Here is a 19,778-nt window from a genome sequence, read left to right as displayed (position 1 = left end):
CACGTTCCTGTGTTTTTTCTAAAATCCAGTCCACGTACTCAGCAACTTTGGTGTAGACACCTGGTTGTTCCCTGCGGCCACAGCCTTCACCCCAACTGGTGATGCCCACCAAATGCCACATTCCGTTGTGTTTACAAACTAAAGGGCCACCTGAATCTCCCTGTGTCACATGGGCAGAAAAGAAAGTGAGAGAAGGTTATGACAGATGTGCCTTTAACATTCTGTAGTCACACCACACACGTCCAATTTCTTATAGATTTTCAAGCATCTCATATGGCTCATTAGCAGTTGAATGTGGTGAAAGTTATGTAATTCAATAATGTATTGTCCAACTAAGAAGTGTTGACATCTTCATTCCACTGTCAAATAAGCCTAATATTCAGCCAGTCAATGATTGTCTCTCATCATTGATGTTTCTATCCCTCTCTCCCTCTCCCTTCCTCTTTCTGAAAGCAATAAAAAGATTTTTAAAAATAAGCTTAATATTCTTACATTTTAGTACAATAATTGTAGGTACAATTGTCCTCCTTTAAATATAGCATTTCCCTGCACAGATTGTGACATATATATTCAATTTTAGAGGTTATGTATGAAATTATAAGATCATTTAACTCTGATTTTAATATATTTTAAATATTCTACTAGAAAATATATTTTGAAATGATTATTATAACTCAAATTTGCATGATTATTATAACTGAAGACATTACCTTGCAAGCATCTTTCCCCCCTTCTTTATAGCCAGCACAGATCATCTGCTTGGTTATTTCATAATCTCTATATCTTTCTGGCATTCTTCATTTGGTGCTAGAGGAATATTTGCCTTTTGTAGGATATTTTGGATCTCACCTATGAAGTAACCAATATATATAAATTCAGAAGTAGGAAATACAATAAATGTAAAAATAAGACTGAAGTCTTAAAGCAAATCAATCAGAATGATGAACTTTGCATTAAGGCCATTCCTTTAGATATACATGCTAAAGGTGAGAAGGGAGAATTACATACCGTACACACACACACACACACACACACACACACACACACACACACAAACTCACAGAATGTGTGTTTTCAGTGTTATTAACTAAATCTTCAGAGATTCAGGACTGCTGCCATGGGCGATGATAAGTGCAAGTACAACAGTGTTGCCGTCCCATTCTGGGAGACACTGGTCGGGAGACACGCCCGGAGTTTATAATGGAAAGTCCTGCTTAGCTCATGGTCCTGAAAGCAACTGCTCAGCAACACTCAGAGCTGTGGGGAATCAGGCTGAGTTTCACAAGCCCCTCTAAGAGGGCAAATGAGGCGGGACTTCAGTGCCACTCAAAATCTATCTCTTTTATTTTGGGAAGTATGGACATTTAAATCAACTCTTTAAATCTGAACATATACAAAGTAAACCTAAAATTATTATTTAAAGCAGTCTTATTTTGTGTAAATATGGAAATTTTTCTTTCTATATGGTGCGAGACATGCACAAAACTCTAGCTCTTACAAACAGACACAATACTGAGCCTTCAAGAATGAAAATTCTTAACGTAAACTGGTGCAGCCACTAGGAAAAACACTCTGAGGGTCCACTAGAAAATAAAAATGGAACCGTATGATCCAGCAATCCCACTTCTGGGTATATGTCAGAAGGAAACAAAATCACCATCTCTCAGAGACATCTGCACCTGTGTTCACGGCAGCATTATTTTCAATAGCCAAGACATGGCAACAACCTAAGTGTCCATCCACAGGTGAGTGGATAAAGGACATGTGGTATATACAATGAATTATTCAGCCTGAAAAAGGAAGGGCATCCTGCCATTTGCAACAACATGGATGAAACTGGAGGGCATCACCCTAAGTGAAATAAATCATACAGAGAAAGACAAATACTGTGTGATCTCACTTATATGTGGAATCTAAATATCCTTTACTCAGAGAGACAGAGAGCAGATTGGGGTTACCTGAGGGGTAAAGGGAGGGGTAGGTCAAAGGGTACAAACTTTCAGTGATAGGATGAAAAAGTCTGGGAATGTAATGTACAGCATGGTGACTATACTGTATTGGTTAACAGCACTGTATTATATACTTGAAAGTTGCTAAGAGTAAATCTTAAAAGGTCTCATCACTCACAAAAAATTATAATTATGTGAGTGATAATTTGTTAGTTATATATATAAATCATGATATTGTACACCTTAAATTTACACAGTGTTACTTGTCAATTATCCTATATAATAAAGTGGTAATATGTAAATTGACCAATACTCCAACACACAAGATGGCTGACCCCATGTGGTCAAAGATGGCCGCTTCCATATGGACACAAGATGGCAGCCACAAGATGGCCAGCAGGGGAGGGCAGTTATGGGCAATCAGGCCAGCAGGGGAGGGCAGTTGGGAGGGACCAGGCCTGCAAGGGAGGGCAGTTGGGGGCAAGCAGGCCAGCAAGGGGGGGCAGTTGGGGGTGATAAGGCTGGCCGGGAAGGGTAGTTAGGGGTGACCAGGCCTGCAGGGGAGGACAGTTGCGGGGCACCCAGGTTGCAGGGGAGAGCATTTGGGGGGGGACCAGGCCTGAAGGAGAGGACAACTGGGGGGGAGGGGGGAAACAGGCCTGCAAGGGAGGGCAGTTGGGGGGAACCAGACCTGAAGAGGAGGGCAGTTGGGAAAACCAGGCCTGCAGGGGAGGACAGATAAGAGGGACCCAGGTTGGAGGGGAGGGCAGTTGGGGGGGACCAGGCCTGCAGGGGAGGACAATTGGGGGCAACCAGGCCTGCAGGGGAGGGCAGATGAGGCTGATTAGGCCTGCAGGGGAGGGCAGTTGGGGGAGGACAGGCTGTCAAGGGAGGGCAGTTAGCGGTGACCAGGTTGGCAGGGGAGGGCAGTTATGGGCAATCGGGCTGGCAGGGGAGCAGTTAGGCATCAGTCAGGCTGGCAGGGGCATGGTTAGGGGGTGATCAGGCTGGCAGGCAGAAGCAGTTAGGGGCAATCAGGCAGGCAGGCAGGCAGGCAGGCAGGCAGGCAGGCAGGCAAGCGGTTGGGAGCCAGCAGTCCTGTATTGTGAGAGGGATTCCAGATTGGAGAGGGTGCAGGCTGGGCTGAGGGACACCACCCCCACCCCCTTCGATGCATGAATTTCATGCACTGGGCCTCTAGTATCTCAATAAAGCTGGGGGGAAAGAGGATGAAAATTCTTGGTCCCAAATTGGGTTTATTGAGTAAAAAAGGGAACAACTACTTCCCTTTATAGGGTCTCTCCATTCAGGCCAGCAGCCTTCCCCTAGCAATGCCCTGGGAGCAGACCCCTACCTGAGACTCATGCTGCTGTGGGGACTGGAGGAGCCTGGCTCTGTTCAACGTTGCCTCTGCCTGTTACATTTCAGCAGCAGTACCCTGAACCCTGGTTCACAGTAACTTTTTATTTATTTTTTATTTTTTAAATGTTTTTATTGATTTGAGAGAGAGAGAGAGAGAGAATAAGAGGGAAAGAGATAGAAACATCCATAAGAAACATCAATTGGCCCTAGGTGGTTTGGCTCAGTGGATAGAGCGTTGGCCTGTGGACCCGGGTTCAATTCCAGTCAAGGACACATGCCCAGGGCTGTGGGCTTGACCCCCAGTAGGGGGCATGCAGGAGGTAGCCGATCAATGATTCTGTCTCATCATTGATGTTTCTGTCTCTCTCCCTCTCCCTTCCTCTTTGAAATCAATAAAAATATATTTAGAAAAAGAAAGAAAGAAACATCGATGGGCTACCTCCTGCATGCCCCCTACTGGGGGTTGAACCCACATGTGCCCTGACCAGGAATCATTCAGTGAAGGATTGGTGCATGGGACAATGCTCAACCAACTGAACCACACCAGCCGGGCTCACAGTAATTTTTAGATGGGGAAGGGAGGTGGGGTGTGGAATTCTATGGAAACAATAATAATTTTTGAAAGATATCAAGAGCCTTTTATTTTAGGGTTATTAGTATCTCTTTCCTCATTCACATGCTTTGTCTATTTATACACTTATTTAATCAGAGCTTATATTTGTTTTGAGTAACTTTATGTTCTAGGTATACTCAGCATTTCAAGTGTGTCACTTAATCCTTCCAGTAACCTTATGAATTAGATACTATTGTCACTCATAGTTTACAGGTAGAAAAAAAAAGTAAGAGAGAATTATAAATCCCCAAGGTCAGTCATACCTCTTCTAAGTGGCAGAGCTGGGAGTCAAGCCAAAGTCTAAGTGTTTTAAAACTTTAAAATCCTGTCAAGTCTACTATTTGCCTGGTAATGTAGAAATATCATATCAGATTATATTTCTTAAAATAGAGTAATAAACTATTGCATTTTTTGTTTTTGTACTTACTATTAATATTATTTATTACATCTGTGAATCCACGGGCCTGAAAAAACCGTCTTTGAAGAAGTCTTCAAACATACCTACCTCACTTTGGTCTCATGGTTCAGACTGGTCAGTGCTCAGATCCTACTAGCTGTTCAACATTTCTAATATCTTCCCTACTTTAAAATATTTTTATTAAATAATAATAATCTTTCATTCTGAAACTGACATGATGATTGAGAAATCAATTATAGACTGTTCAAAAGAAAAAAGATGCCGAAACCGGTTTGGCTCAGTGGATAGAGCGTCGGCCTGCGGACTGAAAGGTCCCAGGTTCGATTCCGGTCAAGGGCATGTACCTTGGTTGCGGGCACATCCCCAGTAGGGGGTGTGCAAGAGGCAGCTGATCGATGTTTCTCTATCATCGATGTTTCTAACTCTCTATCCCTCTCTCTTCCTCTCTGTGAAAAATCAATAAAATATATTAAAAAAAAAAAAGAAAAAAGAAAGATAGGACCCTGAATACAAGAAGCCAAAACTTACCCATCAAAGCAATGGGCAGCAGTGAGGACCCACCGGTCTCCAATGATGGACCCTCCACACACGTAGCTCTGGGCTGCCAACTTCACGTGAAGGCTGACCTGCCAGGGCCACTCTCCCCAAGAGGAATTGGTTCCTCCCATGATGCGTACATTGGATTTTGTCGTGCAAACTGGAAAGAGAGTGTTGAAGTTAATGGCTGGAATCAGAGGTGAATGGGAGTCCTCCTCAGTCAAGAAAGAAAGATACAGAATTCCATCCCATTAAGACTCCGCAAGCTATGAAGACAATGCAGACGGCCCTTCACAGCTCTATGGAAAAATGGGGTGCACTCACCGGAGCTGTCCCCACTTCGACACAACCTCAAAGAATAGCCAGAGCTTGCTTGCATCCCATATGTGATTCTAGTCGGAGAACCATCCAAAGATAATCGCAAGGAACACTTACACCTACATGACATGGTCAGAACAAAGGGTAAACCCTCACAGGCAGGGACATTTCATGGAATTGTCTTGCCGACTATCATTGAAAAAGGAACTCTCACTAACTTGTCTCCTCGACAGTCTTCTGGGAGGAAAGAGTATGTGAAAAATTGACAGCGCACCATCTTCGTACAGGTCTCCTGGCAACCACTCGCTCCTTGAATGAGGGACACGCTCAGTTCTTCCCCTCCAAAATCAACTCCTGCATAAACTTTTGAATGGCAGGGCTCTGTGGTGATTAGAAACATAAGAAGATATAAAATGCAAAAAGCAATAAGCCACATTTACACAAGTTTCTGGTACACCGAGGATTGTTTCATCACTGTTACTTGAAGATAATAAAATTGGTCACATTATATGTAAGATGATTGAAACATTACCAGGCAAAGTTCGTTTGCAGGTTAGAAGGCTATATCCAGACACGGTGTTTTCCTGAGGAGTGGGGGAACTTGGTGTCCCACTTTTGGAAGTCTTAAGTAAACACAGATTTCTATGTTAAAAAAAAAAAAAGGCAACGAAAGAAAGAAAACAGCATTAAAGGCAAATAAACCCAACCCAATTAAAAAAAAAAAAACAGCACTCTGCCAATTTTATTCTTCTGAGAGATTCTCTTCAAACTAATTCAGACTGCAGGACTGGCTGAAAAAGAAAGACAGAACAAAGAACACATTCTGGGGATTTATGCTGCTGTCACTATTATATAACTGGATACTTTTTCATTTTTTTAAAAAAGAGACTCATCGATGTGAGAGCAGAACATCGATTGGCTACCTCCCACATGCCCCCGACTGGGATTGAGCCCACAACCAGGCATGTGCCCTGACTGGGAATTGCATCCGCAATCATTCAGTGCCCTGGACAATGCCCAACCAAGTGAGCCACACTGGCCAGGCCTAGACACTCTTTTCTTAGCTCCCTGTTGTTGATAAAGAAAAAGGTGAGTTGTCTGAGGGTAAACAGGTCAAACCAGAACCTTGGCCAGGATAAGCAGGGCTCTGGTTTCTGAAACAGAGGAGTTAGAATGAGGTGCTTGAAGAATATGCTTCTGGTGAGTGATACAAAACATTAAGATCAGTTAGAAAGAGATTAGATCCTTCTTTTTCTGTGGCTGGTCCCTGGACTCTGTGGTATGATGAGTAAGAGGAGGAGGGTACAGAAGTCGGCTAATCTCCTAACTAATTTGCACCTGGCAGAAAAGTACCTACTTCACTGGTGGGTGTACAGCATGCTGAGGGAAATGAACAAAACTTTTAAAAGACTCAAAGCATAAAATAAAAGCGATGACGGGACCAACTCACCTTTGCGATTCTATATTCCAGGCATTGGTATAGAAAGTAAAGAAGAGGCAGTTGGGGTGATAGGTGCAAATGGTTCGTCAGACCAAAGCATCTGGAGTGATGACTCTGGCAATGTCCACATCCGAAAATGCCGTATGTTGGAACATGTTCATGTGGCAGCCTGTGAACTCACAGAGGGAAGGTGCTACTCAGGAAAAGACAGAACAGTAAATGTACATGTTCTTGGTCATCACAACTAAGGAAATTATGGCTATTCACAGTACTAAACATCTTAAGTGAAAAAAATGTCACCATATCCCCAACCTTGTTTGCCATTTGGAAGAAGGGAAAATTGGTCTAACTCTCATACAAGACAGATTCCTATGTCAGAGAAATAAAATAGCTCAACCTATGCTCCTGGCTCTATTCTAACCAATGCAAAATATATAGGTTACTCAGCATTGGTTCATTCTTTCTTTATATTACCTTGACTCTGAATTCCAGGCCTTAGGAACATGAGGTTTTGTGTTATAGTTTCTGGAGTATTGAGTAAACGATTTTAATAAAAACAGATTAAGAAAAATATAAGCCCTTGCCAGTGTGGCTTAGTGGATAGAGTGTCAGCCTGTGGACCAAAGGGTCCTGGGTTCGATTCCGGTCAAGGGCACATACCTTAGTTGCAGGCCCAGGCCCTGGTCAGACCATGTACAGGAGGCAACCAATCGATGTGTTTCTCTCACATCGATGTTTCTCTCTGTCTTTCTCTATCTCTTCCAGTCTCTCTAAAAAAAAAAATCAAAGGAAAAATGTCCTTGGGTGAGAATTAACAACAACAAAAAGAAATTATGTCAGTCATGAGAGTTGACTCTATGTATGGTGTTATCTTGCTTATTAGCTCCTTCTAGTCCACACCTGATGAAAGACTTTTTTCCATCTTTAATGTCAATCTTAATGGTAATTTCATTATTCAGAAGTATTCTAAAACCTAGCTCAACTTTTTATTTAAGTTATAGCCTCTCACATCCAATCTGGGTTTTCTGTACAAGTTTAACATGTAGAATCAAAAGATGATTGTCTAATTGCTATTCTTTAAAATTCAAATAGAGTGAAGATTAAAAAAGAATTATAAATGTGGAAATGGGAATGATGAAGAAACATTCATTCTGGACATTGATAAAAATTAAAGAAAAGTACAATGAAACTATGGTTCTATTTAGGCAACTTTATGACCTAACTAGTGGCCTGGTGCACAAAATTTGTGCATGGGGGGTGGGGGTTCCTCAGCCCGGCCTGCACCCTCTCCAATCTGGGACCCCTCGAAGGATGTCCTATTGCAGGGATTGGGCCTAAACCAGCAGTCAGACATCCCTCTCACAATCTGGGACTGTTGTCTCCAGCCGCTCACCTGCCTGCCTGCCTGCCTGATTGCCCCAACCACTCTGCTGCTGGCCTGCTCACCCCCAACTGCACCCCCCGCCAGCCTGATCACCCCCAACTGCCCCCCGTGCCAGCCTGCTCACCCCCAACTGCCCCCCCTACTGGCCTGCTTGACCCCACCTTCCCTCCCCACTGGCCTGCTTGCCCCCAACTACCTCCCTGCTGGCCTTCTCACTCCAAACTGTCCCCCCCCCACTGTCCTGATCACCTCCAACTGACCCCCACTGATGGCCTGCTCACCTCCAACTGTCCCCCCTGTTGGTCTGCTTACCCCCAATGGCCCTGCCCCCCAGCAGCCTGATCACCCACACTGCCTTCCCATCCTGGCCTGATCATCCCCTGGTGACCCAAGCTCCCAGCCCCTCCTTTTTTTCTTTTCTTTCTTTCTTTTTTTTTTTCCAGCACCTCCTTAAGCAGAGGCCAAGGACAGCTGGAAGCAGGTATTGGGATTTATATATCTTCTATAATTGAAACTTTGTAGCCTTGAGAGAAGGCCAGGGCCAGCCAGGGTGGGCGGGAAGCTTGGCTTCCTCCATAGCCGGGGCAACCCAAGGCTCCTGCTCACTCTAGCTCCATGCCGTTGCCATCTTGGTTAGGTTAATTTGCATACTCGCTCCTGATTGGCTGATGTGCATGGCTTGTGGGCATAGTGGAGGTACAGTCATTTTGCATGTTTCTCTTTATTAGATAGGATAACATTTTTAATTAACAACTATTTTTTCAGTGCTCTTACTTTTCCAAATTAATAGTTAAAAATATATATTCACTCCCCATATGTACCCTAGATGACCCAACTGTCTTACTATAAGCACCATTCAGTCCTGGCCCCTCCAAAGGTCACAAGTTCTGGATCTTATTCAAGTATAGTCTCAACAAAATGCTTGCTTTCTATTCTATTTTCTTAGGACTGTGCAATCGACAGTTGTGACCATGAGTCCTTGTGCTGGTGAAATATACACCTGTTATTAAATCCCTTCTTGAAACAATCATTTCACCTGACAATTCACAAGCATTTTCCTTGTAAACCTTTGATAGAAAATGACTAACTTGTACTACTGTAAGTGAATGCAGCACTTGTTTAAAATGCATATTTCCAGGCCAAAGCACCTTTGGTTCAGTAGGTCTGGGCATCAGCCTAAGAAATTACTTATGGAAGATCCACTCTAGGTGATTCCTTGAACCCCATTTGAGAAGCATACCCCTGTGAGATGCTGCACCACTTTGTACACACCTACTTCCATTTTGAAAAATGACTGGCTTCCCCAATCAGGAAACATCATTTTTACCTTTTGTCGGTGCCGTTAGGTAAGCTTGCAGGGAGAAAGCTGAATAACAGACACCTGGGGTGAAAGGTGCACATCACCTGGCAGTGATGGGCGCTCGAGGTGTACATGGCGGTCACATCCCCGCCTCTGAAGAAGACATTCATATGTAGTTGAGTTAGGCATCCTGTGATATTATCATTGAAAAAACACACGTTAATTTGGAAGAAATGCAAATAATGCTTTTAATAGAAATGTATCTGTGTTCTGATCCTTCTTAATTCCTCGATGAACAAGGTATGATGCAAGGGAATTTTATGAGTACTTCTATATGAAAAAGCACTGGGGTGGATTTTTGTTAAATCTAATAATAATTTGCACATAGATTATTGCCAAGAAGACTCAATCCTAGCTTGGCCTCTCCCAAGTTGGTGATGATGATGATGATGATGACAACTTGATGAGAGGCTTTCTGTATTGTATGTTAGAGTGTTTGTAAAACAATGTGACACAAGTTATCTCATAACATAAAGTTATGTTATATCTTGGGCTCTGTTTCCATAGAATTTGGGCTATTTGGTTTTGTTTTTAAAAAATTACATAATCAATAAGGAGAAGTAGAGCACTCTGATTTTTAAGAAGTGGGTAAAGGATATGAAAAGGTAATTTGCAAAACTAAAACAAGTGACTGATTAAGTACATGAAAAATTGTTAAGAATCAAAACTACTGACAAGTTAAACAAACTAGATGCCATTTTACTTACCAGAGTAGCAAACATTTTAAATTATCTTAATTCCCTGTGTGTTGAAGTACAGACTTTATTGTTTTTATTTTAATCTTTATTGTTCAGATTATTACAGATGTTCCTCTTTTTCCCCCAATAGCTCCCTCCACCCAGTTCTCACCCCACCCCATGCCCTCCTCACTCTGCCTCCACTGTCCTCATCCAATGGTGTACGATTTTTGTCCAATCTCTTCCTGCACCCCCACACCCTCTTCCCCCCGAGATTTGTCAGTTCGCTCCCTTTCCGTGCCCCTGATTCTATTATATTCACCACTTTATTCTGTTCATCAGATGTTTTATTCATTTGATTTTTAGATTCACTTGTTCATAGATATGTATTTGTTGTAAATTTGTTGTTCATAATTTTTTATCTTTACCTTTTTATTATTCCTCTTCTTAAAAGAATACCCTTCAGCATTTCATATAATACTGGTTTGGCGGTGATGAACTCCTTTAGCTTTTTCTTGTCTGTAAAGCTCTTTATCTGACCTTCAATTCTAAATGATAGCTTTGCTGGGTAGAGTAGTCTTTGTTGTAGGTTCTTGCTATTAATCACTTTGAATATTTCTTGCCACTTCCTTCTGGCCTGCATAGTTTCTGTTGAGAAATCAGCTGACAGTCGTATGGGTACTCCCTTGTAGGTAACTAACTGTTTTTCTCTTGCTGCTTTTAATATTCTCTCCTTGTCTTTTGCCCTTGGCATTTTAATTATGATGTGTCTTGGTGTAGTCCTCTTTGGATTCCTTTTGTTTGGGGTTCTCCGTGCTTCCTGGACTTGTAAGTCTATTTCTTTCACCAGATAGGGGAAGTTTTCTGTCATTATTTCTTCAAATCGGTTTTCAATATCTTGCTCTCTCTCTTCTTCTGGCACCCCCATAATTCGAATGTTGGTAGGCTTGAAGTTGTCCCAGAGACTCCTTACACTATCTTCATATTTTTGGATTATTTTTTCTTTTTGCTCTTCTTGTTGGGTGTTTTTGCTTGCTCATATTTCAAATCTTTGATTTGATTCATGGGATCCTCTAGTCTACTGTTGAATCTCTGTGTATTATTCTTTATTTCAGTCAGTGTATGCTTAATTTCTGACTGGTCCTTTTCCATTTTTTTTTGGCATTCTCACTAAGATCCTTGAAGATCTCACTAAGTTCCTCAGAGGTTTTTAGAAGATTCTTGAGTAACCTTATAACTGTGGTTTTGAACTCTATATCCAGTAGTTTGCTTTCCTCCATTTCTTTCATTCGTGACATGTTTCTTTGTCTCCACATTTTGGCTGCTTCCCTGTGTTGATAGAGTGGCCTTGTGTGGTAGGTGTCCGATAGGGCCCAGTGATTCAGCCTTCTCAATCACCTGAGGTAGACTCTCTTGGTGCATCCCTTTATGGGCTGTGTGCACAGTCTTGTTGTAGTTGAGACTTGATTGCTGTTGGTGTCACTGGTAGGAATTGACCTGAGGCCAATTGGCTGTGAGGACCAGCTGTGTCTACAATGGAAGGACTGCTGTGCAGGAGATACCCTTATTGGGCAGGGCTTCTTCAGTGGGGGTTTGGTTCTCACTGAGTCTGCCCCTTGAGTGTGTCATTTATGGATGTGAAGAGTTGTTATCCGGTATGGTCTCACAATGACCACTGGGTACACTGGCTCTTGGACCTCCAAGGAGGTGCAAAGTCAGCCACTGTCTGAGGCCACTCAGCAGGAGCTACAGAGAGATCTGCAGATTCCTCCACTTTGTATGAGGTTTGAAAGTGCCCAGCTGAAGCCCAGCTGTGAAGCAAGCCAGGCTGCTGCTGCCAGGCCTTGGGCCTTTTTTTGGAAACTCTGGGGTTCTCTGACCCCACTGCAGTTTTACAGGTTTTAAGCTAAGAAAGCACAGGCCATTCATATGCAAAAGCTGCTGCGCACAGCTTGGGTGGGGTTGTAAATTGGATGGGGCAGAGTCTCAGGGAATCACCAGGGCAGAACAAACAGCAATGGTTGCCAGTCAGCCCAGCACCAGAGAGGTCCCTGGGTCTCCATGTCCTGCACCCCCACACAGGAACAATGATTGCTGCAAGCACCTCTGAGAGAAAGCCGCCCTCACATTCTGGCCCGATGCCAGACAGTCCAGTTTCTCCCCGTATAAGTCTGGGTCCCCAGAGTCTCACCTGGAACTGGAGTTCAGAGCAATCAGGAGCTTGTATCTCCCTCCCGAATGAAAAAACAACAACAGTGCACCTGTTTGCCAGCCGGTTCAGTGCTCACCTCGGCGCCTCCGCACCTCCTACCAGTCTCAATGAGCTTCTTTCTTTCCTTCTAGTTGTAGAACTTCCACTCAGCCAGCTTTCCCATGGATCTGGATGATAGCTGTTTTGTCTTTTAGTTGTAGTTTTGATGTGGTTGTGAGAGGCAGCAAGTACAGGTGTTTACCTATGCCTACATCTTGATTCCGAGGTACTGACTTTAGTTGCAAATGATAAAAAATCAAACAAACAAAAAGCTTAGTTCAAAGTTCAAAGTAACTGAGTACAAATAAAATGTACCGGCTCAGACCCCAGAGTCCACGGTGAATCTGGATTCAGGCAGACCTGGGCATGGGGCTCAGCTGACCCTATTATGACACCATTTGTCTGCAGATGATCGCTCTGTTTTGGTGTCACCTTTGCTCCACATAATGGAAAGACCGTGTCAGAGCCCAGGCCTCTGTGTGCTCCCATAGCTCAAGTCCAGTTTGAAGGGGGAAAAAAAATCAGTATTCTCTCTAGAAGTGCAAACAATAGTGTTGTTGCCAGGCGGTGGCTCTGAGCAGGTCACCTAGGCAGCAGGCTGTGTGCACCTACTGGGTCAGGCCTGCCTGGGTCACAGCCACCAGCGCATGGGCTCAAACTAGGAGGCAGCGGTTTCCCAGAGATGAGTTAGGCCACTGCTCCAGAGAGGGGAAGAGGTGCCGGCACAGGAACAGCTGAGGAATATCCGAGTCAGCCTAAGTGGGGAAATGATCCCTCCCATGGGCGGGGGAGAAAGTCAGTGTAGGAGGAGCCTTTCTGGAAGTCAGTGTCACAATGTAGAGCATGAAACCTTCCAAATCCCCACACCTTTCTACCTGGTATTTTATTTCTAACAGGTTATTCTACCGAAATAATTGAATATGTGTGCAGAAATCTGCATACAAAAATAACATGAATAGGGGGCATACTAAGCTTCAAATAGTATGACATACAAATTCACATGAGAAGATAGCTATAAATAGGAAATGTGAGTAATAAAAATATCTATAATAATAACATCTGTGTTAAATGTGTAAGTAGACTCGTGTAGAAAAATAAATGAAAGATTAAACAAAAGATCTTTAAAAGTAGCCATTTCTGAATGATGAGATTATAGACAGCATGTAGTTTCTCCTTTTCTGCTTACTTGCACCTCTAATTTTCCTAGCATGAATATGTATAATTTTTTTCCAAAAAGAGAAAATGGTGGTGGCCATGGTCCAGGGCATCTCTGGCTTCTAATCCTCAGCATCCAGTGGATTTGTATGTGGTGATGATTATAGCTCAGAAGAACAATGAAGAGTGAGGGGACAGATGGAGGGGAGTTGTGGTTTAGAAAATAAAAGCTTCTTCCTGAAGAAATTATCTCTCTTTACAAACACAACCTTTACCCAAGAGGCGTTTATCTTAGCCATAGCCATACATCTGAGAAATAAGACAATAGCACTGGGGTGCCGTCATCCTATGTCACCATAGCCTCCAAATCCACCCCTAAGGGTGGCACAGACAAAACACCGCTCTACCAGGATTCATGGGAAACAGAATCCTCCTAAGTCCCTGAAAATTTCATGAAATGGAGAGAGAGAGAAATAAGGTCAAAACCACTGGTTTTTTGAAACTAGAGCTATTCAAATGATGGCTTACTGAATTGGAGTTAAACCAGGAACTTTCAATTTTGAAATGGTTCGCAGGTTGCCTAAAAGAATCAAAGTGTGTAGTGTGTACCTGTTAGGATGCTCAGATTGGACACAGGCACTTTAAAATGCCTGGCACTCTTGAATATTCAGACAGAGTTGATTTTTAACTAATGTTGATAGACGGCTGATTGTTTTAGAGCTGCTTTGCAGGGAGTCCTGTCCAAACAGAAGCTTCTGCCAGCACATACCCAGAGGCACTCTCACTCCTGGGCTCCTCGCCCTGAGGTGCCTGGGAAATACTGAGCATTAAAAGGACTTGTCCTGACTTACTAGGGCCTGGCTCCTTCCCCAAAGCTCTATGTTCAGTAGCTTTTTCCAGCGGTGCCTGGTCTTTCCTAACTTCCCTCCCACACCCTTATCTGGACGTCTTGTAGGTAATCCACTCACCACAGGAGACTGTAGCAAACAAGCAAATGAAATAAGCTGCTTGGCTGAAGGGAACCATCCTAAAAGAGAAAGCGACACATCTGTGACTCTGCTGGGTGAGGTCTATTTAACATGAGCCTTAATCTAAGGTGATGGACTGTTTTCTTTTCAACGTGTGGACGGTGAATGGAAACACACAATTACGAGCATAGACAACACAGGTTTTCTACACATTTTGTGCCCTGGGACTCGACAGAAGAAGCAAATTGAGACATCCAGAGGAATAATCGTGTTCACTGCTCATTGGTCACCTGTGTTGTTCGTAATTATGGAGAGGGAATTGGTAGACGGGAACTAAACAGTTGTGAATCCTCTTGATTTGAGCTGAAGGAAAATTATTGTAAATAATGGCAATGATATCCTCAAGAAAAGCTCTCAAAAATATTCAAGCATATTTATTAATTTTCTAATCGGTCAATATTTTTTTGAGTTTAAAATAGCTAACACTTAAATATTTCCACATATAAGAACACCGGTTTATTCAACATTTTCTAAATAGGCAGGCAATTAAAACAAACTAGTAGTTTCTTAATAATGTAAAAACTAGTCTTAATTTTATAAAAACTGCTTTATTTGGAAGCAATGGGAATAATAGAAATTCTCTACCTGAAGGCACAGCTGCTTCCGAGCTTCTGAGCTGAGGGTCTCTGGCCTCTGACAAAGGGTTACTGGTCTGCAGCATCCCTGGTGAGCTCTGCAAGCTGTGTTCGCTTGCCTTTGCTATTAGTCAATACCTTCCTGCCAAGTTTCAGCATTTTGTCCTGTCAACATGGTCTATGAACATGCCATTCCTGTGTCCAGCTATCCTATATAATAAAAAGCATAGGTGGCTTCACGCAATGTCGTCACAAGATGGCTGCCCCACATCGTCACAAGATGGCCACCACAAGATGGGCAGCAGGGGAGGGCAGTTAAGGGTGACCAGGCTGGCAGGGGAGGGCAGTTGGGAGGAGATCAGGCTGGCAGGGGAGGGCAGTTGGGGGGAGATCAGGCCTGCAGGGGAGGGCAGTTAGGGGCGAGATCAGGCCAACAGGGGAGGGCAGTTGGGGGGAGATCAGGCCTGCAGGGGAAGGCAGTTAGGGGCGAGATCAGGCCAACAGGGGAGGGCAGTTGGGGTGAGATCAGGCCAGCAGAGGAGGGCAGTTGGGGGCAATCAGTCTGGAAGAGGAGTAGTTAGGCATCAATCAGGCCAGCAGGGGAGTAGTTAGGGGGTGACCAGGTATGCAGGCAGGCGAGCGATTAGGAGCCAGCAGTCCCAGATTGCGAGAGGGATGTCCAACTGCCAGTTTAGGCCCAATCCCACAAAAGTCTGGCCTAAACTGGCAGTCGGACATCCCCCAAGGGGTCCCAGATTGGCGAGGGTGCAGGCCAGGCTGAGAGACAACCCCCGCCCCATGCACAAATTTTGTGTACTGGGCCTCTAGTTGAATATATTAACTTTTTTCACATTGGGGCCATACAATTTGAAAGCAGGTTTCCTTTTTTAAAAATGTTCGTTACATTCCCCATTCTTTGGGGTCAAATGAAGCTTAAACCTCACCTAACGAGACTTTTTCCATTATAATTGGCTAGCTGCACAACTGAATAACAGGTGGGTGTGGATAGCTGAACTTGAAAGGATCTTCTGGCAAATGGTACCTATGCCAGGAGCAAAGAATCTACTAACACTGAAATTTAAGTGCAGAAGGGAGTTGGCTGATGTCTAGGTCCTGCTCCCACCTAATTCAGAAAATAAGATGTAACACGGCTGACAAGCATTAATTCCCAGGCCAAATCTGGCCCAGTGCTTCTTTTTGCAAATAAAGTCTTATTGGCACACAGCCATGCCCATTCAGTCATAGATTATGGAGGCTTGCTTTCACCCTACAACTACAGTGAAGCAGTTGTGACAGAGGCAGTAAGACCCACAAAGCTGAAAAGATTTGTGATCTGGCCCTCCTTAGGTGGCTCAGTTGGCTGGAACACCCTCCTGTACACCAAAAGGTTGTGGGTTCAAATCCCAGTCAGGAACATACCTGGGTTGTGGGTTCAATCCCTGGTCAGAGCACATACAGGCGGCAAATGATCAATGTTTCTCTCTCACTTTAATGTCTCTCTCTCTCTCTCTCTATTTCTCCCTCTCCCTCAATTTCTAAAACAAATAAATATCCTTGGGTGAGAATTAAAAAGAAAGGTAGGTTGGAAACCCCGTTTAGTACTCATGGCATAGAGTTTGGTCTTGTCTGTCAGACAAGACCAAACTCTATGTGACTGCAAAATACATACTGGTTTCTGAGGAGCCCATTTCTGCTCAGGAAGTTCAATCTTATTTTAATTTTTAAGAAAAAGTCTCCCTATACATTGAAATACACCTCCTTGTAACTTCTATCCTTCCATCCTACATTTATCTACTCCATCCACACAAAATAATTTACTCTCCTTCTTGTACTTTTTAAAATATTTAAAGACATAACCACTTTTCCACTAAATCTCCTTTGTTTTCTAACTATTCTTCAAAATTGCGTTACATCAGTTTGGTTAGAAAGTTAGATTTTCAGGGAGTTGATGCGTAAGTAAATATTTAATGCATATTGCTGCACTGCAGAATTCTGTTTATTAAAAAATGGAGGGTAGCAAGGCCAATAAAATAATTTCTGGTTGTAATGCAGTAGCATATTTCAAATATGCAACCTGTGATGCCTTTTAGATTGAGGGTATCAACCAAGACACCAGCAATTTCTTTTTATTGTACTCTACATTTACTGAGTTCTATCTTTCCTGATCTTAGTCAACTTATGTTTCATTAAAATAAAGGCTGTGCTAAACATCACATTTCTGTACAGAAACTTGATGCAAATATTTTCTTTTCTTCAAAAGAAAAATTGTCATATGTTTTAGACATGATTGTCTTCTTTGAGGTATGGTGTTGGAGGAAGGCTCTACAGATACCCTGGACCGCCAGGAAGATGAACAAGTAGATCCAAGAGTAAGTTAAGCCTGAACATCACTGGAGGTTAAAAACAAACAAACAAAACAAACAAATACTGAAGCTGTCTTACTCCAGGCACATCATGAGCCGACAGAGTTATTTTGAAGAGACAATAATACTGGGGAAAACCGAAGGCAGCAGGAAAGAGGAAGATCAAATATGAGATGGATTGAGTCCATAAAAGAAGCTGTAGGTAGAAGTCTACAAGGGCTGAGCAGGGCAGTTGAGAAAATGATATTGTGAACATCACTCATTCATAGGGTTGCAAATGGCTTGTAACACACACACACACACACACACGCACGCACACGCACGCACACACACGCACACACACACACACACAAGCATATCATGAGATGCTAGAAATACATTTTGATCTAAATATAGTTTAGGAGCCCTAACCGGTTTGGCTCAATGGATAGAGCATCATCCTGCAGACTGAGAGGTCACAGGGTCAATTCCGGTTGGGGGCATGTACCTGGGTTGCAGCACATCCCCAGTAGGAGGTGTACAGGGGGCAGCTGGTCGATATTTCTCTCTCATCAATGTTTCTAACTCTCTATCCCTCTCCCTTCCTCTCTGTAAAAAAATCAACAAAATATATTTAAAAGAAAGAAATTGTATTATAAATAAAAGTTTTAAATAAATAAATAAAGTCCAGGAATCTCCTTATTTGTGAGACAGGTCAGGAGTTGGTCCAGAAGCTGATTGATGTTCCACAGTTGTCTGTGACAGTGAACAGAACATCAATTCAATAGTCCATCATCTGGAGAGATTTCTAGATGATAAATCCCTGGGTACCAGGTGGATGCTTGGGGGTTTTGCTCTTTCCCAGGTAGTCCTAAGAGATTTCACTTTCTCCTTTCTGTTAAGCAAAATATGTTGGTCTTTCCACTTCTCCTCTAGTTTATTTTTCAGAGTCAGGGAAACTCAAGATCTGTCTATGATAACTGCACAGGGATCATTTTGTTAGGGAGTCTGAGTGAGACTGAGGACATTAACTCAAAGGTGCCATTTCTTTTATTACTTACTAGAGGCCCGGTGCACAAAATTCCTGCATGGGGGGTCCCTCAGCCCACCTGCACCCTCTCACAATCTGGGACCTTTTGGGGGATGTCCAACTGCCAGTTTAGGTCCGATCCTCTTGCAATCCAGGACCACTGGCTCCTAACTGCTCACCCTAACCACTCTGCATGCCTGCTTGATTGCCCCTAACCACTCTACCTGCCTGCCACATCTCCCCTAACCGCTCTGCCTGCCTGATCACCCCTGTCTCTCGCTGCCTGTGTGATCAACCCTAAACACTTACCTGCCTGCCACATATCCCCTAACCACTCTGCCTACCTTCCTGATTGTCCCTAACCACCTCTGCCTGCCTGCCTGATGACCCCTAACAACTCTACCTGATGCCCCTAACTGCTGCCTGATGCCCCTAACTGCTCCCCTGCCTGCCTGATCGCCCCTAACCACATCTGACTCAGCCCCCGCCACCGTAGCTTTGTTGGTTGGATGTCTGGTCTAATTAGCATATTATACTTTTATTAGTATAGATTATGAAGCAGTCACCCTATCTTTTAAAGTTATCTATATTTCAAACAGAATAAAATGTAGCACCCATGTCTATAATGTAGTTGATTATTCTTAAGATACCTCATTCAAGCAGGAGCATGATATGTAATAGGGACACAAGCAGATATTTGATCATCTTATTTTTAAAAACGTCAGCATCTTCATGTTGATACTGCAGACCATCACATACTTTCTCCATTCCAACTTCGTTTAACTGACACAGTTTAAGTGAGTTTCCAATTAAAATATGAAAAATAAATTTTTCTGGGGCCAAACGGAGATTTTAAGCCAAAATGTAACACAAAGCAATGCTTTGTTTTAAATTTTAATTTCATGCCTAGTGTAGGGTCGGTAGATTTTTGAAAGGCAAGGTTTAAATGTAAGTGCATGAAATTGATATGTAATACCAATTTCCAAGAATAAAACTTCAATTTCCAAAATCATCTGGGGACGAATTTTCTACATATCTCTACTTTCTAGATAATGAACTTTACCATATCTTGGGAATCATTTTCAACTGCATCATATACTTTCTTGACTTTTTCTCAGCAATATATGGACTGACTTGTCTGCACTGAGGGTCTTTGGGATGGTAAAGTGCATAGAGATGTTGACCCTGCCCTGAATGCCCCAGCCTATAATGCTTGCCCGATGGCTTTGGTTGGGTCGTCTCTTCCTTTGATAACCATTAAAGAATATATATTCCATTCTCTTAGTCTGTTGCTCCTACCTGCTATTGCCTTGAGAAAACTAAAGAAACAATCTCTGT

General features: G+C 43.1%; 1 pseudogene; it reads right to left on the bottom strand.

Moving 5' to 3' along the window:
* Nucleotides 1-4,866: 4,866 nt before the first annotated feature.
* Nucleotides 4,867-19,778, bottom strand: part of LOC103295476 (plasma kallikrein-like) — a 218,455-nt pseudogene continuing 203,543 nt past the window's right edge.

Source organism: Eptesicus fuscus, chromosome 8 (assembly GCF_027574615.1).
Source record: "Eptesicus fuscus isolate TK198812 chromosome 8, DD_ASM_mEF_20220401, whole genome shotgun sequence".
Taxonomy (NCBI): Eukaryota; Metazoa; Chordata; class Mammalia; order Chiroptera; family Vespertilionidae; genus Eptesicus; species Eptesicus fuscus.
The sequence above is the reverse complement of the archived record's forward strand: the minus strand, read 5'-3'. Positions and strand labels throughout refer to the sequence as shown.